We start from the raw sequence: 14546 nt of genomic DNA, 5'->3' as shown, positions 1-14546 counted from the left end.
TACAAGGGAGAACATTTGGTGTTTGACTTTCTGTTTCTGAGTCATTTCACTTGTGATAACAGCCTCTGATAAGGACTACTGTGTCCTTAATGTCTATGCTGCAGTTCCATACTCAGGCAGAGACTGCCTCCTTATTTTTCTCTCCCATTGATTCCATCCATGTTGCTGCAAAAAACATGATTTCATTCTTTTTTTGGCTGTGTAGTATTACATGAAATATGTATACCACATTTTTAATCCAATCATCTGTTGATGAACATTTAGATTAATTCCATGACTTTGCTGTTGTGAATTGTGCTGCCATAAGCATATGAGTGCAGGTGTCCTTCTGATATAATGATTTCTTTTCCTTTGGGTAGGTACCTGGGAGCGGGATTACTGGATCAGAGGGTAGTTCTATTTTTAGTTAGAAATCTATTGTTTTCTATAGTGGTTGTACTAATTTACATTCCCACCAACAGTGTGTAAGTGTTCCCTTTTCTCCACATTCTCACCAATATCTGTTAGTTTTTGGCAGCCCCCCAATTCTCTTTCACAAAAATATAGGGATTGGACAGCCAAGGTCTTTATTTAGTACAATGAGGACAGAAGGGTGCTAGAGGAAGGTGAGGAACACTCACATATTAATAGAAGTCTTGTCCCCACCCCCCAGATGATAAGCAAAGGGGAACAGACCTTAAGTTGTGGGGAAGTTTTTGTTGGTTGTTATTTTCTTTTTTTCTTTTCTTTTTTTTTTTTTTTGAGACAGAGTCTCGTTCTGTTGTGGCTGGAGTGCAGTGGCGTGATCTCGGCTCACTACAATCTCCACCTCCCAGATTCACGCCATTCTCCTGCCTCAGCCTCCCAAGTAGCTGGGACTACAGGCGCCCGCCACCACGCCTGGCTATTTTTTTGTATTTTTAGTAGAGACGGGGTTTCACCATGTTAGCCAGGATGGTCTTGATCTCCTGACCTCATGATCCGCCCGCCTCGGCCTCCCAAAGTGCTGGGATGACAGGCGTGAGCCACCGCGCCTGGGCATTGATTGTTATTTTCTAGAAAACAGGAGCAGATATAATTTTCTAACTCTGGCTTTGCAAATACTATAATCGTTCTAGCAGACTGGTACCTGCTGAAAAACCTCAGATGACTTGTAGTGAGAACTTTCTGGAAATTATATCTCTAACTCAACATCTTTGCTCTAAATGCTTGAGGTCAAAAGTCAGAGCATAAACAGAGGTGATGCTAAGGCAAGATCAGTGACTGACAGGGCAGGGGAGGAGGATGGAGGTGCAGTGGGGCTGACCTGCATCGCCCTTCCCTTTGATAAAAAGAATCTATTTCTTCCATAAGATAAACACAACACTGAAGAAAAAACAAATGACCAAATGCAGACATTATTCAGTTCAATAAGACCAGCTCTATTACATGTCAGTAGACAGGACCAATAAAACTATGTAAGAAAATGGACACTAACATTCACCACTATTGCCCCCTACCCCATACATGGGTGGGTTGAGAATGCTTTGCATGTTTTTATCCAGATACATTTTTCTAATTATACTGGAATTAATGTGATATCTCCACTATTGAAACCTTTTTGAGATCCCAAGGCAATGACAGTTTTTAATTCCCTGAGGTAACCTTCTACATTAGAGGACCTCATTTCAAATGATTTTTGATTACTGACTGTGTAATGCAAATCTAACCACTGAGCTCACTTCAAACAGGGAAATGCTCAAAAGCAAGGTATTCTAGATTTAAAATTCTTAGGGATCAAAACCATGCCTCATTTATATTTTCCATGACCCCATGGCATAGTGGACTTTATTACATAGAAATATAACTTTAAAAAAATTATTATATTGAATCTGAATCTGACTTGAACACCAACTGTATGATCACCTCTCCATGCCTCAGTTCCTTCCAATGTAAAATAAAACTGGGGATTTTGAACTCAAATGCTTTCAGATTCAGGCAGGCAAAGTGAACATGTGAAGTAGCTTGAGTACCAGTAGGGAGTCATGAGGACTATGATAATGCCCATTAATCTGCAAATTCATTGAAATTGTGCTGCTTCCCTTAAAAAAAAGTTTTCTGATTATGTTTGGCTTGCAAAACACGTGTTTGAAATGCTTTATAAAGTTGTTGCTTCCCCCATCCCTTACATTGTTCTTGAGTCAGCCATTGCTCTAGTACACGTTCTTTCTAAGGACAGTCAAAAACAATATCGGGGGAGAGAGAGCTAGGTGGGTGATAACCTCCAACCAGAGCTTCCCAAGGAAATATCACTGTGTCCTTAATGCCTATGCTGCAGTTCTATACTCAGGCAGAGATTGCCTCCTTGTATCGCTCTCCCATTGATTAACTAACTGATCCCCTGTAGTAACTGTTGCTAAGTTTCAACTTAGAATAAGCCACAAAAAGCAGAACACACCAAAACAGACATCTGGGAATGAACATTAAAGGTGTTTGGAGTTTTCCAATTTATTAGTTCCAGAAAGTAAGACTCTAGTGAGCAGAGGGAGTCAGGATCATTAAAAATGCTGCCATGGACCGACAGAAACACCAGGACGATCCCAGAGTCCTGCAGAGTGGGTGGAGACAGCAGTTGCTGGCTAGTCTAGGCAGAGAAGGCAAAGCCCACCCTATTGTTGGCCATGTCATAGACAGAGTAATATTCCTTGAGGAAGACATCCCCCAGAATCCAGAGGGGCTTCCCACTGCAGGAGGGGCAGTTAGGTGGCCTCAATTCCGAGCCTGCAGTAGCCATTGTTCTGAAGAGACAAAGGACATGAAGATACAACCAGCTGTACTGTAGAGCCCTTTCCCCACAGGGACTCCCCACCTTATATTACATGACACCTGTAGGGGGCCCTGAATTCCTGTTCAGCCTCAGCCTGATCCCTGGTGCCCCACTCACATCATAGGTGCCCAGATGTGAGCTGAGACATGGAACACCTGTTTGGGCCACCGAATCCCAGTACCCAGGAAGCCAGGAGTGAATACAAAAATTGAAGACATAGGCAGAGGGAGGCAGAGGAACCTGGGCCCCGCCGATGATGAAGGTGATGGTGGGCATGCTCTGTATGTAGCTGCAGTGGACCACAAACTGAGAGGGGGAAGAGGCAAAGCTGAGGCGCTCCAGGGGACTAGGAGCCCAGGTAAAAAGCCCAAGGCCCACTTTGTTCCCGTGACTTCCCTGTAAGACTTTCCCCTCGACCTTCCAGTAAAGGCTGTTTCAGAGCATGGAAGGCCTGGCCTTCCCAGGAATAACTCTGACCAGGCCCGCTTGCTGTCTTCGGTCCTCTCCTTAAATACATCTCAGCTTTTGGATTTTGGTTGTATTGATATGGTCATAAAGAATGAGGCTTATTCTAGAACAGAGTCTCTAGCCTCAGAAAGTGAAAATTACAGAGAAAAGGCATGGGCACACACTTGTGGAAGCCTACTCTCCCACACACTCATATCCACATTTGTGTGCACACGTCTGTGTACTCACCATAGCATATGCACACATGTATGCATGCACGTGCACAGATGTGCACACACACACACAACTTGAGAAACCAAGGTTTAGTCTGGGAATAGATTCTTGCATGTGGGGAGAAGCAAAAAACAGATAATGAGTACAAAGCGGGCAGGTGTGGGGAGAGAAGGCTACTCAGAGTGAAATCCAAAGATGTATTCCTATGGGAGAAAGAAACCAAAAGGAATGGAGAAATGTGTTGACTCTAATATTTCAGAGCAGTCAAATGATAGTGGCCAGAAAGCTGAAATTTGCCCCCAGGACCTACAGTGAATTCATAGCACCTCCTGACAACCATTCACCCCATACTCAATCAGTCTGAGGAGAGATGGTGTTACTCCCTCCCCTTCCCCTTCCTTGCATTGAAGATTCATGACAGAAATGTCATGCTGTGTCCCCACCCATCTCTCCTACCAAAGCCTCAGGTCCCATTCTACCCTTCCTCCTCTCTGTTGTGAACTCCTTGCACTCAGGTGCCTGTGTTGAGTCTGTCTGGGTGTGCAGAAAAGCCCTTGGCTTCTGATTACTCACATCACCATTCTGAGCCTGCTGGGCTCCCGTTGCCTGCAGGAAGGAGCCCATGTACTGCTGGGGAACTGCCAGCAGGAAGGTCCCGGTAACCACAATGGCCTGGCAACCCTCAGAGCACAAGCCAGTGGCCTGGTTACCGACGGCAAATCTGAGGGGGACACCAGGACAAAGAGAATCAAGTGCCTCTACTGAAAACATGAGCCATGTCATCCCTTGTCCCCCAACCCAGCAGCTCTGATGTTCTTCCTCTTCCAGGCAGCCAAGCCACTCCTATTACACATCTGCCCATGAAATGCTTCAGCGCATTTGTGATTATTGGAGTCGCATCCTCAGTCTTGATCTGATGCCCACTCCAGCTCTGACTGAAAGCTCTAGGAAGACAGAGCCTGTGTCTTATCTTCTTTCATCTACCTATTTAGGGTCCAGCACATAGTGCCAAACACAGTCAGGGCTTGTAATCAATAAATAGCTGCATTTTGAGCACCTACTATGTGTAAGACACTCTTTCAGGGTTTATGGTGATACAAGGAGTGAGTAATTTGTGCTTACTGTTTTAAGGAGCTTATTCTAATAGAGATGAAACAACACAATTAATCAAGCCATGACTAACACTGTAAGGCAGTAGCTGATAAACCCTGTAATGTGGTACATAGCATCTTACATGATTCAGTCTCTGATTCCTTGTCTTGCTTTTTTCTACTGCTCTACCCTTCCTCTTCATCCCACATAGATGTGTTGAGATCTGTCTACGAGCCAGGTGTCATGCAAGGCACTTGGAGATACAATGGTAAACAAGACATACACCACAGTCTAGTGGAGAGCCCAGACACTTAACAAAAACACACAAATGATGTCTAATTGCAGCCCTGATAGGTGCACGTTGCAATGTGCCTGAGAAAAGAGGACTTGATCTAGTTTGGAAAGCCAGAACAAAGATTTTTCTGAGGAAGTGATAAAGGATGAGTAGAATTGGGCTATATGAAAAGACACCTCTATTCCATGTACAGATAATCTGCCAAGCTCTTACCTCTTTCTACTCTTGTAGGTTGGGCTGTTTCCCCACTGCCTTGCCCAATGACTAGGACATGTTAATTGTGACAGCAGCACAGGTAAGCATTATAGGATCAAAAGAGAGAGAAATCACTGTGCTCTGGGCCCCTGGAAGGATTTTTAGGAGAAGATACAAATTAATCTGGGCTTTGAGGAATGCCTACAATTCAAGTAAGCACTCCAGGTGGCATGATTAAAAGAACAAAAGCAAGAAAATCATGGCCAGCTGCAAGGACTTGTTGAAGTCTGTGCTAAATATCATGAAGCACTGAGAGGCTGTATTGATAGGTGGAGCCGAGACTTTGTATGGTCTTAAATACAGATCAAAGGAGTTTTGTCTTCAATTGGCATGTGATAGAGAATTCTTGGCTGTAGAAATAACTGATTTGAGCACAAGCTTATCTGATCCCAATGCAGATCAGATAAGCTTGTGCTCAAATTTTGGCCTTATATAATGCGTGACTTTGGACAAGTTACTTAGCCCTCTGAGCCTTGATTTCTTTATAGAATGAAACATATTGCTGACCTCCTTATAGTGCTCTTGTGGAAATTATATGCAATAATGTATTCAAAGTACTTAGGCTGGGCACGGTGGCTCACACCTATAATCCCAGTACTTTGGGAGGCCAAGATGGATGGATCACTTGAGGTCAGGAGTCTGAGACCAGCCTGACCAACATGGTGAAAGCCCATCTCTACTAAAATTACAAAAAATTAGCTGGGCATGGTGGTGGGCACCTGTAATCCCAGCTACTCAGGAGGCTGAGGCAAGGGAATCGTTTGGACCCCAGAGACAGAGGTTGCAGTGAGCCGAGATCATGCCACTGCCCTCCAGCCTGGGCGACAGAGTGACACTCTGTCTCAAATAAATAAATAAAAAATATACTTAGCATAGTACCTGGCATATATAAAAACATCAATGACAGCTATTACTTTCACTAATGATAGAAGTGGTAAAGATTATGCTGATGGAAATCATCAAGCTTCCAAGATAGAAACATAGATTCACAGTGCCTAGGAATGACCAACCTGCCAGCATGCTGAGGCTCAGTACCCAGTTCAAAAAGTCTAGCGCCAGACACCAGTGTCTTCTGAGCTCCAGGACCACCTCAGCCCGGGGCTGGTGATTCTATTTAAGAAACCTGTGTGATGTGGAGGAACAGGAAATGTTGTTAAGCTGGGGGAACACCCTGCGAGTGTCCACAATCTACAGGAGGTGCCCTCTCTACTAACTCCTCGATGGCAATCTGCCAGTACAGTTCCCGGGTGACAGGGGTTCAGATGATCTGACCAGAATAAAGCTGGGGGTCCACACCTCCAAGGATGAGCTCTCCACCATACTGGCGGGTTGGTTGGCTAGGGAGAGATGTAGAAGAACGTGAGTGTCCACACACAGTCAGTGAGGCCGTTCTCTCGTCTCTCTCCTTCCCGCACTCCCTCAGACACAGGGGTGCCGCAGATGAGGGGACGCTGTCCTCTGAGCTGCTCTCAGACTTGGCCTGCTGAGGCACAGGAGGAGACTTCTCAGAGTAACACCAAACTACTAGACACGATGCCCATAAAGAAGATGGGAATAGAAACCAGGCACCCAAAAATGAACCAGAAAAGGATCGCAGAGAAACCCTCCCTGGGAAGAAGTGAGAACAACAGGAAACGGTTTTGGGGACAACTAGAACGGAGCCTAAGAGAGCCCGCGAGTGCACTCTGAGAGGTATGCTCCCATCATGGTCAGGTCATTAACTAGACAATACTGAAAGGACTTTGGCCTTTTGTGCTCCTTATGCTGGCCAGTCGTAGAAGAAAGACAGGTGAACTTCAGGTACTTTGAGGATCATGTGTTTGGGAAAGAAGGAATAAGGGATAAAGTTTGGCACAAAAGTTCAGTGCCAAGTGGAGCAAGAAAAGTACTGGATTTGTGATCAAGATATTTGAGTTTGAGTCTTGGCTTCACACCTACCATGAGTGACCTTGATCAATTCTAACAATCTGTTTGAGCCTCCATTTGCTCCCTGGCAAGATGGGGCTAATATGAGGATTTTTGAGATGGCATTTGAAGTAACTGCTAGGAGAACACTTTATAAAGCCAGACGTAGTATTATGATTATTCCTCCATTATAGTTCTCTTTACTAGTAATGCTCATGTGGCTTGTTCTTTAGTGCTATCACAGCAGTCTCCAGATTTCCTAAATAAACCCTGAGGGACAGTTACTCCATTTTATGAAAAGTCATCATGTAGCTTATAGCTAATATAATTTAAAATTCTTTTTTTTTTTCCCGAGACGGAGTCTCACTCTGTCACCCAGGCTGGAGTACAGTGGTGCGATCTTGGCTCACTGCAAGCTCCACCTCCCAGGTTCACGCCATTCTTCTGCCTCACCCTCCATAGTAGCAGGGACTATGGGTGCCTGCCACCAAGACCGGCTAATTTTTTTGTATTTTTAGTATAGATGGAGTTTCACCATGTTAGCCAGGATGGTCTCAATCTCCTGACCTCGTGATTTGCCCGCCTTGGCCTCCCAAAGTGCTGGAATTACAGGCATGAGACACCTCACCTGGCCTAATTGAAAGTTCTTAAAGTGTATTTAAAGTAAGATTTTTCCCAAATTTTCTGAAATACGGGAATTTTATATAGCAAGTTATACTCATTGTGTCAGAACACCTTATAACCTGGACCCCATCTGATCTTGGGTTGCCTAGAATCCCCATGGACCCTCAATTTCTGAGCCCTTCACAGGACGAAGGTTCTCACTGGGTGAAGTAGAAGCTGAAGTCAGGCTGAGTGATCTGGCCCTGCTGCAGCATCCCCTGCATCACTGTCAGGGAATTCCCCACTGCCATGCTTGGGTAGGCCATTCCCAGGATCCCGTCAAAATCTGAATAGTAGAACGGGTCACTGAACTCATTCTCACTCAGGCCAAACTCCTGGTTATTGACGATGATGTTCTGAACCTATGGCAAGCCGACAGTATAGCTTGACAATTCAGGTGCACAAATTGTACGGCTTCCCAGACTTATGTGCACAGGGTATGGAATCCAGAAACCCTCCTAGAGAGGGAACATCAGCTTCTTTCATGCAGAACCCAACCACAAGGGTGGGAGTGGAGGGTGAAAGAGCAACCTTTCCAATCATGTGTGTCTTGGAAAAAAGAGTGTGGATGTTGGAGAAGTGGAAGAAGTTTTTTCTGGAGTTATAGTTTCTACTTCCATAGACAGTGAAAGAATTGAATGGTTTCATACTGAACAATCTATGTGCAAGAATGATTAGAGGAATTGTAGGTGTTTGAACTAAAGAAATAAGAAAATAGTAAAAAGGCTTGTCTTCAAATATGCAAAGTGCAACTGGGTGGAAGAGGGAGTAGACCTATCTGTGTGTTTCCAGGGGGCAGAGTTAGGACCACACAGCAAAGTTGCAAGAAGACACAACAACTTTAGCACAACATAAAGGCTTCCTGCAGTCAGGACTGCTATGGAAGCAATTTACATCTTGGGACGAAGGCTGAATTAGATAGGCTTTGTGTTCCTTCCAACACTCAGCTTCTGGGAAGCTTGGACCTAATTAGTAAGCATGGATTTCTCTAATAAGGTGTAAGACTCTCGAAAATGGGAGCCAAACCACAGACCCTCAGAGGCTATGAAAACACTCCTTACAGTCACAGTGTCATAGCCCAGGAACACACTCAGGTTGCCACTCCCATAGGACAGTGTATAGGTTTGTCCATTGTTTCTGAAGGTGGAGGACAGGCTGGGGTTGAACCTGTTGTGATTGGCTGTAGAAAGACAGAATGGAATATTAATTTCATTTGCAGTTTTCCAAAACACATGAAGGCTACTTATCCTTGATGGATTGGGCTCATCAGACCAAGGCTGGGATAGGGCATCACCCTAGATCTTTTCTTGTAGACAAACTGTGCTAGTCCTAGAAAAGTCTATGACACACATTGCCCAAATTCCTTCCAGCTGACCATCCTCTGAGGGAAAGATTGCCTCAGACTTGCCAGGAATACTCGGCCACAAGAGGGAGCTGGGAGGAAGGAAAGGAAGCCTTAGTCGGTTTCTGCTCTCTGTCTCCAAAAAAGTCAGCACTTCTGGAAAGTGGTGCTGAAGTGATAGACTGAGAGCAATTTCTAGATGTTCCAAACAGAAGGAGGATACGTGATGGATATGCACAAAGAACTCTGGACTTAGAATGATACGCCTGTACTCAAATCCCAGCTCTGCCCCTCTATCTGCTCCCCTCATGGTGTGGAGGGTGATGGTGGCATACTCACAGCAGGCTTGGCTCTGGCAGTAGATGGAGGGCACCCAGAGATTGGAGGAGCCCGTGTCAAAGAGGACTAGGAAATTTTGGGGTGGGGTCCCAATGCTGATCTCCCCAAAGTAGAAAGACTGCAAAAGAAAGGTTTATCACCTTCATTAAGCAACCAAGCCTTGTCTTAAGAATGGACAAGCAGTTAACCCACAGGAAGCCACACTCTGCCCAAATCATTTCCTTGGGGGAATGAGAGGCTTATCCCACAAGTTCTCCTTCCCATCTGGAGTTAGTTCCTTTCAAGATTCTACTTTTTGTCCCTAATTGAAAGCCTTTGGCTAGCCAAGACTTAATATGGCAAGACAATATCCTCTTCCAAAAGTGTTTTCTACTTTTACAATAAGCTGGTATCTTCACTACACTGGAGTGCCCAGAATTGAGGAAACAATCACTTTTTCTCTTTTTCCAGTGTCCAGACACACACACACAGACACACACACGACTCCTCTCCCCTTCCCTTTCAATGTTAGATACTTCTACCACCATTTTCCTCCCTCCCGGTCACACACTGGCAGAGGGTGCTAGGCAGCTGGAGAAGATATAGCATGAAGAGAAAGAAGAGCTTTTCACTGGAAGGTAGTTTAAGCTCTAAGTTAACTTGGGCCAGTCATGTCACTTACCTGCCTCTAGTTTCTTCATCTATAAAATGTGGGAGTTGAAATAGAAGATCCCTAATGTGGCTTCCAGCTCAGACATGTAACATAACATCTCACTAATGACAGTCCACAGGACAAGAGAATGTCAAGATGCCCTGATGAGACATTCAGACATTTGCTTGAGAACATTCAGACATTTGCTCTGGGGACTATGCATCTTTCCAAAGAGAGAGAGATGCAGTATCTGAGCCACTGGAGGTTTTGTCTGACAGTCTCACATGTATTTTCCTTCTTTCCCCTGCAGCTCATTGCCAGGACTTCCTTTGGATCTCTCAGTTGACTTGAACATTTCTACCATGAATCTCTTAACCTTATAAATGAGGCTTTAGCAGGATGGGCCAGCAATGAGAAGAAAGGAGGAAAGAAAAGGAATTACTATACTGTTAGATGGTACCAACTCATAGCTTGTTCTGATTCTTTCCATAGAAAGGTGAGGCTTTGGTTTAGTAACTAGTCAAAAATTACAGCTAATGAGCAGTATAAGTGAATGTCTAAGAATGGTGGTTATGCAAGGATTATGGACACTCCCTGCCCCATCACTCACATGTAGTTGGTGATGGGCTCATAAGCAACAGCACCATTATTGAAACGATACTTGGCAATTGGATCAGCCTTTGGGTGGTCCCTCAGAAACGTTTCCAGTATACCCTGCTCCTCCACTGTCTGTTGGATAGACTTGCCTGATTATAAATCATGCTACTATAAAGACACATGCACACGTATGTTTATTGCAGCACTACTCACAATAGCAAAGACTTGAAATCAGCGCAAATGTCCATCAGTGATAGACTGGATTAAGAAAATGTGGCACGTATACACCATGGAATACTATGCAGCCATAAAAAAGGATGAGTTCATGTCCTTTGCAGGGACATGGATGAAGCTGGAAACCATCATTCTCAGCAAACTATCACAAGGACAGAAAATCAAACATCGCATGTTCTTACTCATAGGTTGGAATTGAACAATTAGATCACTTGGACACAGGGTGGGGAACATCACACACTGGGGCCTACTAGGGGGTAGGAGGCTGGGGAAGGGATAGAATTAGGAGAAATACCTAACATAAATGACGAGTTGATGGGTGCAGCAAACCAACATGGCACATGTATACCTATGTATCAAACCTGCACGTTGTGCACATGTACCCTAGAACTTAAAGTATAATGAAAATAATTTCTATGGAAAAGTATGTTAATTGCTTTTCTCATCTTTCCTAGATTTTTCCTGCCTGCATATAAAAACTTAACCCTGAAAACTGCTGCCACCTGGTGGCAATATTCCTAACTTACAAAAACAGAGTTTTGAAAGGTTGAAAAGCGTCACAATCCAAGTCAGATGTGAAAATAGCTCCTAACATCTTCTCCACAGCTCTTTCCTAGGTGAAGACAACATGTACCTGTTCATTTGTCTTGTCTGAGACTGCTCTTTCCCCACCCATGTCAAAGCAGCCTAAACATCACCTTTCCAGCTGTTCTTAAGATTTCCCCCATCTCACATCCATGCCTCTGACCTCTCAATCCTTTAACACGACAGTGTTCGTCCCTTTAACACTAGAGAAAACTTTCTAAGTGCTCTCTTCCTACATTTGGACAGTCTTCTTTGCAGCATGATGTTACTAGATAAGCTCTCTGAGTGTTTCCTCAGCCTAAGATGAAAGAATGTATGTAAAGTGCAGAGCAGCCTCTGAGTTCTCTGGGATACGTCATTCCTCTCATCATTTTTAAAGACCTGTGGGAGCCTGGTTCTGGAAATATCACGCACTGTACTCAGCACAGTGGCTTCTATGTAATAGGTACCCAAGAAATAAGTATGGAATGAGCCAACTCTATAGATGGGGCTTCAAACTGTCCTGTTAAAATACACATATTTTGCCAGTTCAGGTTCATTACAGAGCTCCTAGTAGGTTGGTGCAAAAGTCATTGTGGTTTCTGCCATTACTTTTAATATTATCATGCCTGTAGTTTAGCTTTTCCTGTTAGCTAGGAATGGAATGATGAGACCAGACACATTTTAAATGAGAATGGAAAGAGGTAGGCACAATGTCCTAGGCAACTGATGATACTAGGAAGAGCAACATGAAGCTTCACACAGGGTCCTGGGGAAAACAGGCACAGAACATAGATGTTTTCTTTCTCAAAATTAGTAGAAGTCTAATGAGAAAGACTCATTTGCTATGTGTTCAATATTAGACTACTGATGATGTAACCTTACCAAAACCTTCTAAATGTAGAGCGAATTCTCTCATAGTGAATTCTCTTACAGTGTTTTCTTGGTGCTTAGAAAACAAAGACTTATCACGGGAAAGTGTCCACCTCAAACGTGTGTCTTCCCTTCAAGATTCGAAGCTACACGGGGCAGGAGGCCATAGAGTTGAGCTGGAAACTTATGATGAAAGATGAACCCCCTTAAGTCTTTCAAAACTTAAGAAGAGATAGATATCCACCAACTGTCCAACAAAATCCCAGAGAAGTCATTCCAGAGCAACAGGGACAAATCAAAAGTAGATGAATATTTCAAAAGCTGCAACTCAACCCTGACCCGGCTCAATCCTTAAATAGATTGGAATTAGCTGGCTTTCACTCTGTCTGCATAACAGAAGAAAAAGACCTTTTTAATGAGAGAAAAAAATAAAAGGTAGATGATGATATTGGGAAGATCAACATGGAGCTTCACATGTGGTCCTAGGGAAAATGGGTGCAGAATGTAGACATTGTCTTTCTCAAAATGAGGAGAAGCCTAATGAAGCCCTTGCTATGTTTTCAGTATTAGACTACATTAATTCCAGGGTGTTCACAACTCAACTGACATATTCTCTTCACTTCTTTCCTGAATTATTTAGTTTCTCCTGCTCTGCCCTGCCCTTGGCTCTTCCACAGGACCTGACTGTAACCAGTGTTCCTGGAAGTCTGTGTTTGAACTGCAGAAACTAATTACACCAGAGTGTTCCCACTCCAGCTGCAGGTTGTTGGGAGGCTGAGAAAATGTGAAATTCTACACCAAGGACTATGTTTCCATGGGCTCTGCCAGCCTCTCATCAAACCTTTTTTTTTTTGAGATGTAGTTTCACTCTTGTTGCCCAGGCTGGAGTGCATGTAACCAAAACAGCATTGCACTGGTACAGAAACAGGCACACAGACCAATGGAACAGAGCAGAGAGCCCAGAAATAAGAATGCACACCTATGCCCTTTAACAAAGCTGACAAAACAAAGGAGAAATGACTCCCTATTCAATAAAAGGTAATAGAAGAACTGGCTAGCCATATGCAGAAGATTGAAACTGGACCCCTTCCTTACACCATATACAAAAATCAACTGAAAATGAATTAAAGACTTAAACATAAAACCAAAAACTAAAAAACTCTGGAAGACCTAGGCAATACTATCCTGGACAGAGGAATGGGCAAAGATTTCATGACAAAGATGCCAAAAACAATCACAACAAAAGGAAAAGTTGACAAATGGGATCTAATTAAACTTAGGAGCTTCTGCACAGCAAAGGAAACTATCAACAGAGTAAACAGACAACTTAGAGAATGGGAGAAAATATTTACAAACGAGGCATCTCACAAAGGTCTAATACCCAGCATCTATAAGGAACTTAAACAAATCTACAAGAGAAAAACAACCCCATCAAAAAGTGGGCAAAGGACATGAACAGACACTTTTCAAAAGAACACATACATGTGGCCAGTAAGCATATGAAAAAAAACTTCAACATCACTGGTCATCAGAGAAATGCAAATCAAAACCAGAATGAGATAGCATCTCACACCAGTCAGAATGACTATTATTGAAAAGTCAAAAAATAACAGATGCTGGCAAGGTTGCAAAGAAAAGGGAACACTTAGACACCGTTAATGGGAGTGTACATTAGTTCAACCAATGTGGAAAACAGTGTGGCTATTCCTCAAAGAGCTAAAAGCAGAACCACCATTCAACCCAGCAATCCCATTACTGGGTATATACCCAGAGGAATAGAAATCACTCTACCATAAAGACACATGTGGCCAGGTGCGGCGGCTCTCAGCTGTAATCCCAGCACTTTGAGACCAGCCTGGGCAACATGGTCAATACCCGTCTCTACAAAAAATACAAAAATTAGGCAGATGTGGTGGTGCATGCCTATGGTCCCAGTTACCAGCAAAGCTGAGATGGGAGGATCACCTGAGCCTGGGGAGGTTGAGGCTGCAGTGAGCCATGATTGTGCCACTGCACTCCAGCCTGGGCAACAGAGTGACACCCTGTCTCCAAAAAAAAAAAAAAAAAAAGGATACAGCACATGTGCAGATGAATATTCATTGCAGCACTATTCACAATAGCAAAGACATGGAATCAACCTAAATGCCCATCAATGACAAATTGGATAAAGAAAATGTGGTATATACACACCATGGAATATTATGCAGCCATAAAAAAAACAACAAGATCATGTATTTTGTGGGAGCATGGATGGAGCTGGAGGCTATTATCCTTAGCTAACTAATGCAGG

General features: G+C 43.7%; 1 pseudogene; it reads right to left on the bottom strand.

The window, feature by feature from the left end:
- Positions 1-2267: 2267 nt before the first annotated feature.
- On the bottom strand, positions 2268-12302 carry LOC105479321 (pepsin B-like; annotated as a pseudogene).
- Positions 12303-14546: the final 2244 nt, after the last annotated feature.

The sequence above is a fragment of the Macaca nemestrina genome, chromosome 1 (genome assembly GCF_043159975.1).
Source record: "Macaca nemestrina isolate mMacNem1 chromosome 1, mMacNem.hap1, whole genome shotgun sequence".
NCBI classification, from domain to species: Eukaryota; Metazoa; Chordata; class Mammalia; order Primates; family Cercopithecidae; genus Macaca; species Macaca nemestrina.
This window is presented reverse-complemented; position numbering and strand designations above follow the sequence as displayed.